The following is a 9,687-nucleotide window of genomic DNA, read 5'->3' on the forward strand; positions in this document are numbered from 1 at the left end:
GCCAGGTCTGTGGAACTTGGAGAAGGCCCAAAGAAAAGCCGCAGAAATGATGAAGGGGCAAAAAGAGAAAGCTGGTGGGGGAGGCCGGAGAGGCGGGGCCCGTTTGGAATGGAAAGGACTCGAAGGTGCCTTCATCACCGCACTCGCTATCTTCCCCGGCTGGGACATGGCCCCGTGGGGCCTCCAGTGCCACCAGGCCGGCCACCTCTGCCGTTCAAACTTTTTGATCTCAGTTCCCTGTCGATAGGAACACATTGAGCCCTCACACCACAACTGGGTTCAAAAGGTTGCATTTTTATTTCTGCCACGTCCTAGCATGATCTTCGTGACGAAGCAGGCGCAGAAATAGAACATATTAAAGAGGGAGACGAACACAACTTTCCTCAGGCACACTGAACAGTCCTTGTCATGCGGCAGTGGGCCACCTCGCCGTCACACCCACTTTGGAGTCCACTGTCTGCACTGAAAACGTGTCCAGGCACAAGGCCGTCATGAAGGCAGGGACCTTGCCCCATTTTTCTTGTCCAGAAGGGAGAGTGGTTTAGACCAAGATCCCCCAGAAGCACTTTCTGAGATGAGGATTCATGAGTAAGCGACTGACTAAGGGCCCACACTCCCAGGGGAGGTCAGACAGAGAGGGAGCGGGGAAGGCAAGACAGGAAAGGGAGTTGCCCAGTAAGATGTGACTTCCTGCAAGGCTTCCGGCAGAGGATGCGTCAGCCTGCTCCTGCAGGGGTCTCTGGAGCTTGACGCACCCCTCAGAGCATCCAGAAGGCGAGGGAGCCAGGCCTGCACACTCCCTCGCTGCCAGTCTTTGGCTAAGGTAGGCCTTGGGTCTGGGGGAGCAGGGGCGATGGGCAGGCAGGATGGCTCCAGCCAAAGAGCCCCCAGTGCTGGCTGGAGAAAGCCCACTGTAGGCGTGGGGACAGGCAAAGGGGGGAAAAAAAAAGTCAAAATCTATGTAAGGGACACTGACGTTGCGCACTACGGTAACTAATTCGTGGCATGTGCTCGATTACTGTTCCCTGACTGAGCTCTCTGGATGAGGCGGCCGGACTCCCTGCCTCCCCACCCGGACTGCGGGGAAGCACCGTGAGGAGGCCACTCTTTCTGACCCGCCTGTGTGGCAGCCCTGGGGAGATGGAGACCAAGCCCCATCCTTTGCAGACCAAGTAGCAGCCCGGAAGCCGTGATCGGGCAGGCTCTAGCAGAGCTTGCACGTTCACGAAGCTTCTCTCTAGGCTTGGCTGAGCAGTGGGGACCTGCCGCCCCTGGACATTTGGGCCAAGGACCCAATGCCTCCTTGGAGGTAGGCCACCTTTGCTTCCTGCTCAATCCACATATAAATAGGCTGCTTCTGGAAAACTCTGAAGCCCTCAGAAGAAGGGGGAATCCAAGTACCCGAAGCCGAGGCTTGATCATCTGAGGCTCAGCTAGACAGGCAGCCGCCCACTGCAGAGTGACTCGTGATAGGTTGGCGGCTGTTCTGCGAAGGCCCTGAGCGCATCATGTGGCCGCGTTCACAGAAACGAACCCCCATGGCTCTCCGCTCCCATGTGACCGCCCTCTGTTCCCCGGCCGCCCCAGCCCAGATACATGACCATGAACATTTCCCCGCTCTTACAAGCATTCTTTAATGAAGAACTCTGTTTCATCATCTGCGGTGCTGCGGAGTTCAAAGTGTGTGGATGTGGATTCGAAGGCCACTGGATTTCTGACTCACCAGACAATGATCAAATTTATATTTTTCCGCACCGCCCGCCTTTGAGACTGTGTTTATGTTTCATGTTAAATATAATTCTCTTTGGCTTCCCCGGCTGCCTGGGGCCTAGTTCTGCTCTGTCCTAGAGCGGCTCACCCGGGAGCTGCCTCTCCATGTGGCCTCTGGGGTCGATTCATTTTTCTCCCAATGCCTTCATGAGTGATGATTTCTAGAGACAATCGGATCGGCTGTGCGGGAGATTCAGCTCCATCATTACGACAGCCGGATACATCACAGGCACCATTTTTCAAACCCATGTTTTTCATCACACAGATATGACTTGATTAAACCTTTGTGATATTACATTGGGATATTTGAAAATAGCCTTTAGTGGCCGGCGTGCGGGTCTTGTTTCTGAGAAATCTGTTACTGCCGTGCGAGGTACTTGTACGTTTGGGGTTTGCGAACAATGACGGAAGCTGGACTGCCTGGGTCCCGAGTTAAAAGAGATAATGTGTGTAAGGCGCTTGGCTCATAGTAAGAGCTGTGGATGTTCGTTATTACTATTAATATTTGCTATTGTTGATTGTTACTTACTCCTCACTACACTCCTGTGAGGTAGAGCTAACTTATAGATAAGGAAACTGATATTCGAGAAGGGTTAAGTAACTTGCCCAAGCGGTTAAAACGTGGCACCACATTTTATGTTCAGAATCGAATATCGGTGCTCACTGCTGTTTTGCTTCTCCCTTCAAGGTTGGCCTTTATGTGGAAGTAAATAAAGATGTTGCAGAGGAGGGGGACCCCAGCCCCCAGCCTCATCAACAAGCAAAAGGAGTAACTGAGCCACACATTCAGCTTGTCAGTCAGTCGTCGCTGGAGTGCAGGTAAGCATCTGCAATGTGCTAGGCACCGTGCCAGGCCCTTGGGGATCTCTCGGGCTATCCAGAGAGCTGGACAGAGACACAACTGACCCCATACACCATAATGGGTACCAGAAGAGACACCTGTACCAAGTGTTATGGGAAAACAGAGGTCCGAGGAAAGGGGGGAGGGAAGCAGGGAATCTAGTTAATATTGTTGGCTCCCCTGGCTCATGCCTTGTATCAGTCAGGTCTCCACCAAGACTGCTGCCTAACAAACAATCCCCAAGTCTGGCTAGCTTCCAGTAATAATAACTCATTTTTCCTCAGCTGAACTTGGCTCCAGGAGGCAGGTTGGTTTCAGCACTGCTCCACCTAACTCTGCCTTTTGAGACCAGCAGCTACCAGCCATGTTCTCACAACAACTAACAGGAGAGCAAGAAGCCAATGCAAACCACACAAGCATATTTAAAGCGTCTGTTGGCATCACTTCCGCTGAGTTCCTATTGGGCCAAAACAAGTCACATAGCAAAGCACCATTAATGGTACAGGGCGGTATACTTGGCCTACTCTAACAGGAGAGCCTGCCAAGTCACACTGGTGTGGTTGTATAATCCTATTAACAGGACGGAGTAAGGAATTGGGAGCCAGAATGCAATCTGCCATGAGTGCCATGGGCAAGGCCAAGAAAGGAGAATAATGCAGGTTATACAAGTACTAATAGCTCCCTGGGGAAGCAGGGGTGGCTACTATATTTATTAGGTGAGAGACCAAAACCCAATTCAAATTCCCTTTGCTACATAACTAGGAAGTCTGGGACTTCATCAAATTCCAGTGCGACTGTTTCCAAAGGCTCAGATGATGTTGTCAGGGTTTTGTCACTCTCTCTCCATCTTTCTGTCCTGGTTTTGTGTGTAGTGGCAAGTTGGACTTGTTGGCCTGAGGATTTTGTGGCCTTTACAGCTTGAGATCCCAGCGGATGAGAAAGTCTCCTATAGCATTCACATTACAAATCTCAGGGCAGCGGCCAAGTGGCCCAGTTTACTCCATCTGGGAATCCCTCAACCAATTACTATGACTCTAGAATAGAATGCTCTGGGTGACTGGGTCGGAGGATGGCAGCCTGGGGACACAATGACTGTCAGCCCCCTGGAGACCACTTAGAGTAGAGGAGGGACTGTTCCCTGAGAAAGAAATCAGCGTGCTATTTCAGGGCAAAGAGGGAATGGATGCCAGACATTCCTAAAAATTCTGATTCAGTAAGTGTTGCTGTTAGATCTGCTGTGTAACAAAGCACCTAAGAACTTAGCAGCTTGAAACAACAATTCAGTATCTCCCATGGTTCATCTGCTGGTCTCACAGGGGCTCCTTCATGCTGCTGCTGCCACATGATGGGCCCACTGGGATTAAAGGGTCCAAAGTGACCTCATTCACATGTCTAGAACTTGGTGCTGGCTGTTGGCTGGAGTGCCCCAGTCCCCATGCCCACATGGCCTCTTACCCTCCAGTTAGCCATATTGGGCTTCTTCACATCATGGTGGTCTCAGGACACCCAGAGAGGGGGAAAGTTCAAGCTTCCTGGTCTAGTGTTAGAAGTCCCCCAGGGTGGGCGCCTGGGTGGCTCAGTTGGTTAAGCGACTGCCTTCAGCTCAGGTCATGATCCTGGAGTCCCGGGATCGAGTCCCGCATCGGGCTCCCTGCTCGGCAGGGAGTCTGCTTCTCCCTCTGACCCTCCTCCCTCTCATGCTCTCTGTCTCTCATTCTCTCTCTCAAATAAATAAATAAAATCTTTAAAAAAAAAAAAAAAGAAGTCCCCCAGGGTCACTTCCACCACCTTCTTTGGTCAAAGCAAATCACAAGGGGAAATAAACTCTGTGTCTTGATGGAAGGAGAAGCAAAGTCACTTTGCATGGGCTCCTGGGAGGTGGAAGGATTTGTTGCAGCCATCTTTGCAAACAATCTACCCTAGTAGGTTTTGGAGGGGGCAAGACTCTTGGTAGTCAAGTGATATGGACACAGGTAGTCGGGCAGACTTTGAAAATGCATTCGGTTCCTCCCTGCTGCGATGCTTCTCTGTCAGACAGCTCCACTCTCCCCTGACCCATTTCAACCCTTCAAGGCAAGCCCCTCCTGCACACCTCACAGCTCCTGCAGGAGGCCTTCCTTACCCCTCTGCCCCCAAGTCAACTCCCACAGCCACAGGTCTAGATGTTCTGAAACAGAGACTATAGGGTCCTGTCTTGACTTCTTTTCCACCATGGCTCTCTGAGGTGAAGGCCTCCCCTCCTAGACTACCAGATGTTGGAGCACGGAAAGCACATCTTCGATGACACTGCTCCCTACCCCACGGTATTGAGGACAAGACAAGACCCTATTGACACTTAGTAGCTGGTGGACGGATGGAGTTGTCACTCCCCGGGGGGCCCTGCCCTTCCTTCATACCCCTCCTAAGACAAAAACCCTGTCCCTGTAGTTGGGTGTCATTTCAACTCTTTGCTGGAAAAATTAAAAAAAAAAAGAAAGAAATCCAGAATTGGTGGGGGGGTGGGGCGCGGGAAGCAAAGGGGAGAAGAATTAAACTATTAAACTTTCCTGATCTGGGGACGCCTGAGTGGCTCAGTCGGTTAAGCATCTGCCTTCAGCTCGGGTCATGATCCCAGGGTCCTGGGATCGAGCCCCGCATCGGGTTCCCTGCTCGGTGGGGAGCTTGCTTCTCCCTCTCCTTCTGCCTCTGCCTACTGCTTGTGCTCTCAAATAAATAAGTAAAAAAAAAAAAAAAAAAAGCAAAACTGTCCTGATCCAAAATGAGGGAGTAGAGCCTTGCACAGTTTAATTACAAAGAAAAAAGAACACTGCCCCCGTCACTACAAACCACAGGCTCGCTGAACTCTGGCTGCCTCACCACCCTGGTTTTGCTCCACAGGGCAACAAGAAGCAAACTCCAACTACCCTGTTGCATCACTCATTCACTCAGTTCTGAAATAGCCGGAAAAAGCATCATATCAGGACTTGCCAGAAGTGGTGTTGCCTACCTTTAAGTGTCTCAGTTACCATGCAGTGCTCATGAAAGAGGCCAGCCTGATATTCGCAATACATTGTTGGACTCACGCGAGAAAGCAACTTGATTTAGGAAGTGTCAGGGGCCACTGCTGTGAGCTCTATGGACTTTCCCCACTTCCCCCTTCCCCCCCCCCCCCGCCCAGTTTCTAGAATGTGCAACTGTGACGCGTGATCCCACACTTTGGGAGAAACACAAGCGCTCCCCGCCCATGCCATTTAACAAACACCAGGGAAACGTTCTGTGCTTTTCCAGGGCTTCCATCTTTGGCCAAGGCTCCACAGAGCCCCGAGACCCTCCCAGCAGGCATCCTGCGCACATCTTATCAAAAGCATAAAACTGCCTTATTTCCCTTGGCAGAGGTACCTGTGACACAAATGTTCTGCTGGAATGTGGACTGCCTTCCAAACGCGTGCCACGCCTGCCCGCGGGGACCACACTCTCCCTTGCTCGGATCATTTGTGAGGTCTGAAACGCGTCCGCGTGAAACACGGACTCCGCACCATTTGCCTTCCCATCAGCATTCCACAGACTTGGTATGGATACGGCGAGACAACGGGGCCCTTAGTACTTAGCTGAAAAGTTGGTGCTCTGAGAAGCCACTGCAGGAGAAACGTCCCGGAGAAGTTGAGAGGTTGGCTGCCGGAGGGTCAGCGCGGTGGGATGTGTGCTGAGAAGGTTGATGGCAGGACGCCTTGGCTCATCCGCTCTGCAAGTGTTAATGGACGTGGACGGTGCTGCAAGCCCCAGGGAGAGGTAGGGCGGCCAGCCAAGGGGTGTTCGCAGTCTGGTTAGGGAGCAAGTTCCTTCCCGACACCCGCTGGAGACTCACAGGCCAGAAGTGGTAAAGCCCTAGACAGGAGACAGAAGGAACTGGAAACAGTGGCGTCAGAGCCCTGAACTTTGTGTAGACCAAGTCAGATCCAGCCCGCAACAGCTCCTGGGCGAGAAATGGGTTCCTCTGGGTTCATCACACCGGAGCACGTTGGAGAGAAGATCTAGAAGGAGTCCAAGGCCAAGGAGATGGTGAGATAAGTTGGCAGGGCAGAGTGGTTCAGAGCAGGCTCAAAACCCATTCAAAATTTTCTCTCTCTGGATGTCTGTCTTTGTGCATCTATTTTATTTTGTCTTTTTCTACATTTTTCTCTCTCTCCTCCCCCTCCTCTTCATTTCTACTCCTCTCTCTCACTGTCTCTGTCTGGTTCCTTCCCTAATCATTGTCTCTTTCTCTTCCCGAATTCCTCCTCGAGACTTTTTTGGTTTTTTCTTTCCGTCCTTTTAATCTACCTTTCCATCCTTCAACTTCTCTTCCTGCTCCTCCAGTCTATTGACAAAAGTAGACAAGGAACTGAAAGTACGCTTGGTTTTTGTTGGGTTTTTTTTGGCTCATTTGCTTCAAAACCATTCTGCTTGATTTTTTTTATTGTAAAAAGTAAGAAATGAACCAGACGTTTAAGGGGAAACATAAACAATAATCAAGTTATAGATTGTCATAGTTATCTTCATGTGTGGTCTTCTTTAAGGTATTTGTCTGTGCTCGCTGTTACCAAAACAGATAAGAAACTCTTAAAGGATACTTTAAAAAATAAAACAGGAAAACGCAGTGGAGGGGAGAAAGGTCCAATAATATAGGTAAGCAATTCATAGATAGGGAACCCCTAATGAAAATGAAGAGATAATCAACCCCCATGAGTTACTAAAGAAATGCAAAGTCCATCAGCATCACTTCACACCTAAGACATTGGCAAAACTTACAAAAGTGAATAAAAGCCAGTGTTGTAGAAGATATGGGGAAATGGGGACTCTTGCGCACTGCTGGTGGGACTGCAAGGTGATACCACCATTCTGGAGGAGCATCTGGTGATGCTTAGAGGAGTGAAATCTGTGCAAACTTTATGAATGACCTAGAAATCCCCCAGGTCTTCACCCCAGAGAAACTCCTGTATGGCTCAAGGCAGGGCACGACTGAAGCTGTCCATCATAGCTACCTTTGCAGCGTCAGAGAGTAGGGGACAAGCCGGGCATCGCTCACGAGGGCAAAGGGGAAGTAAGATGGTGGATACATATGAGGGTGGTGCCCACACCCGGCCTCTTCCTCCGGTCCCGCTTGGCAAACTTCCAGCAGCACCACGCAAATCAGAAGCCTGAAACGGCCGATCAAGAGAAATGACAGAGATGCTCAGGCCGCGACTGATGTTCATTCACCTGTTGATGCTGGAACCCAGGGCAGGGTTTCCAAACGGAGGGGCCCAGGCCCCCCCTTCCTCCCTCTGACCTCAGTGGGAGCTGCATGCTTCTAATGGCCAATGGCGTGGAGAGGCACGGAGCAGTGTGGGTCACAGCGGTTAAGTGTTGTCATAATTCTCTCGCCTGGAGCACTGAACTCCATCTCCCTCCAGTCTGTGTGGGAGGAATGTAATCCAGTTCTCCTTGGAACTCAGAGCACATAGTGATTCCTTTCTCCTTTTGTGGTCAGGAAATGAGTTTTGCTCTTTTTCACTTGGGGGCTTATTATGCAATTGCTTAAAATATGCAATGGGATGCAGATATTTATATGAGGATGTTGAAATGATGACTTTTTAATGGAAGCAATCTAATTATGCCATATCTGAGCCCTTTTCGGTGTTTTTTTTTTTTTTAGATTATTTTTACGGTGTTGGAAAGAAGCAGCGATTTTTGTGCGTGCGTCTGGGTTGTGTTTTTGTTTTTGTTTAGGGTGTGTGGCTCTATTTAATGTCCCAGACTGTTTAAATGGATTGCAAAGAAAAAAAAAAAATCCAAAAAGTATATGGCTGTGATTTAACAAGATAATTAGCAGCTGCACTTTATAACAAAATCTAAGGCAATTATCACTTCAGGAGGACCCAGAGGAGTCCAAACTGCCAACATCCTGCTTCTCTGCCAGAGAGAATGACATCATAACTGCTCCAGACAAAGGGGAAGTGGGTTCTGGTCACCGTGATGTCACTTGCTCCAGCAGACAGTCCCAGACAGCTGGAAGACAGGTGGCTGCTTCCTAGGACACGAGGGAGGAGGATGGGTACCGGAAATGACATCAGTCATTTACAGGCCCAAACCCCACCCCTTGCCCCCCCCCCCCAACCCCCCTGGGCCACCGAGACAGAAACATGTTTACTTAGAGTTCTCCTCCTCCCTAAGACCTTGCAGTCTTTCCGGGAAGTTGAATTGTCCCTGTCCTCCTCTCCGGAGTCTCATTTCTAAATCTTTATCCCAACCGATCAAACTTTTAGTGGCTTATTGGGTTCTTGCTCATGGTCAAGTGGACCACTTAGCCAAGATATGTCCCTTCGAAGATGAGGACCGCCACGTTACAATGGACGGCAAGCCAAAAGAAGCTTAAGAAGATTTGTGTTTTGGGGGCGCCTGGGTGGCTCAGTTGGTTAAGCAACTGCCTTCGGCTCAGGTCATGATCCTGGAGTCCCTGGATCGAGTCCCGCATCGGGCTCCCTGCTCAGCAGGGAGTCTGCTTCTCCCTCTGCCCTCCTCCCTCTCGTGCTCTCTGTCTCTCATTCTCTCTCTCTCAAATAAATAAATAAAATCTTAAAAAAAAAAAAAGAAGAAGATTTGTGTTTTTGAGTCAAGGTTGTGATCTCTCGCTCTGTGGCAAACGATTCATCGTTCCAGGCTCCCGAGCACTTTGGGGATCAAACACAGGGCTTGCTATGGTCAGGGACCAGGTAGCAAATGGGAATTTGTCACCGACTGAGTTTTATATGTAAAATTGAGCCAGACTACCCCGCTGCATGATGATACAATCCAGCAACTGCTTAAATGCATCGTGGGACAGCCCACGATGCACTTAAATATTGAATGCATCATCAGGCTTTTGAGGGTTGCAGAGGATGGAGAAAGTAGGTCCGATTCCCCTGCAAATTGGAGGACGCAGAGCCCCGCAGCCTGATTCTGGTTATAGGCAGCCAAGTGCCGCCCTGCCTCCCGGCTTCGTGAAACTAGAGAGTGGTCACTAAGGCCTATGTACGTCACAGTGGCAGGTGGCATTCTTGGTGCCTGGGTGGGAATTTGGCCTCTGCCCTTTGATAGAG

At 50.2% G+C, this 9,687-nt stretch overlaps 1 long non-coding RNA gene across 1 annotated transcript; it reads left to right on the top strand.

Annotated features, from left to right (window-relative positions):
- The first annotated feature begins 694 nt into the window (after nt 1–694).
- Nucleotides 695–9,164, top strand: LOC135361917 (uncharacterized). Its single transcript, XR_010406082.1, has 4 exons — nt 695–823; nt 2,459–2,589; nt 5,984–6,649; nt 8,265–9,164. It is a non-coding gene; the product is annotated as an uncharacterized LOC135361917 (long non-coding RNA).
- Nucleotides 9,165–9,687: the final 523 nt, after the last annotated feature.

Source organism: Mirounga angustirostris, unplaced genomic scaffold, assembly GCF_029215605.1.
Source record: "Mirounga angustirostris isolate CCGP_5_RB_7025 unplaced genomic scaffold, mMirAng1.0.hap1 SCAF_11, whole genome shotgun sequence".
In the NCBI taxonomy this organism is placed as follows: Eukaryota; Metazoa; Chordata; class Mammalia; order Carnivora; family Phocidae; genus Mirounga; species Mirounga angustirostris.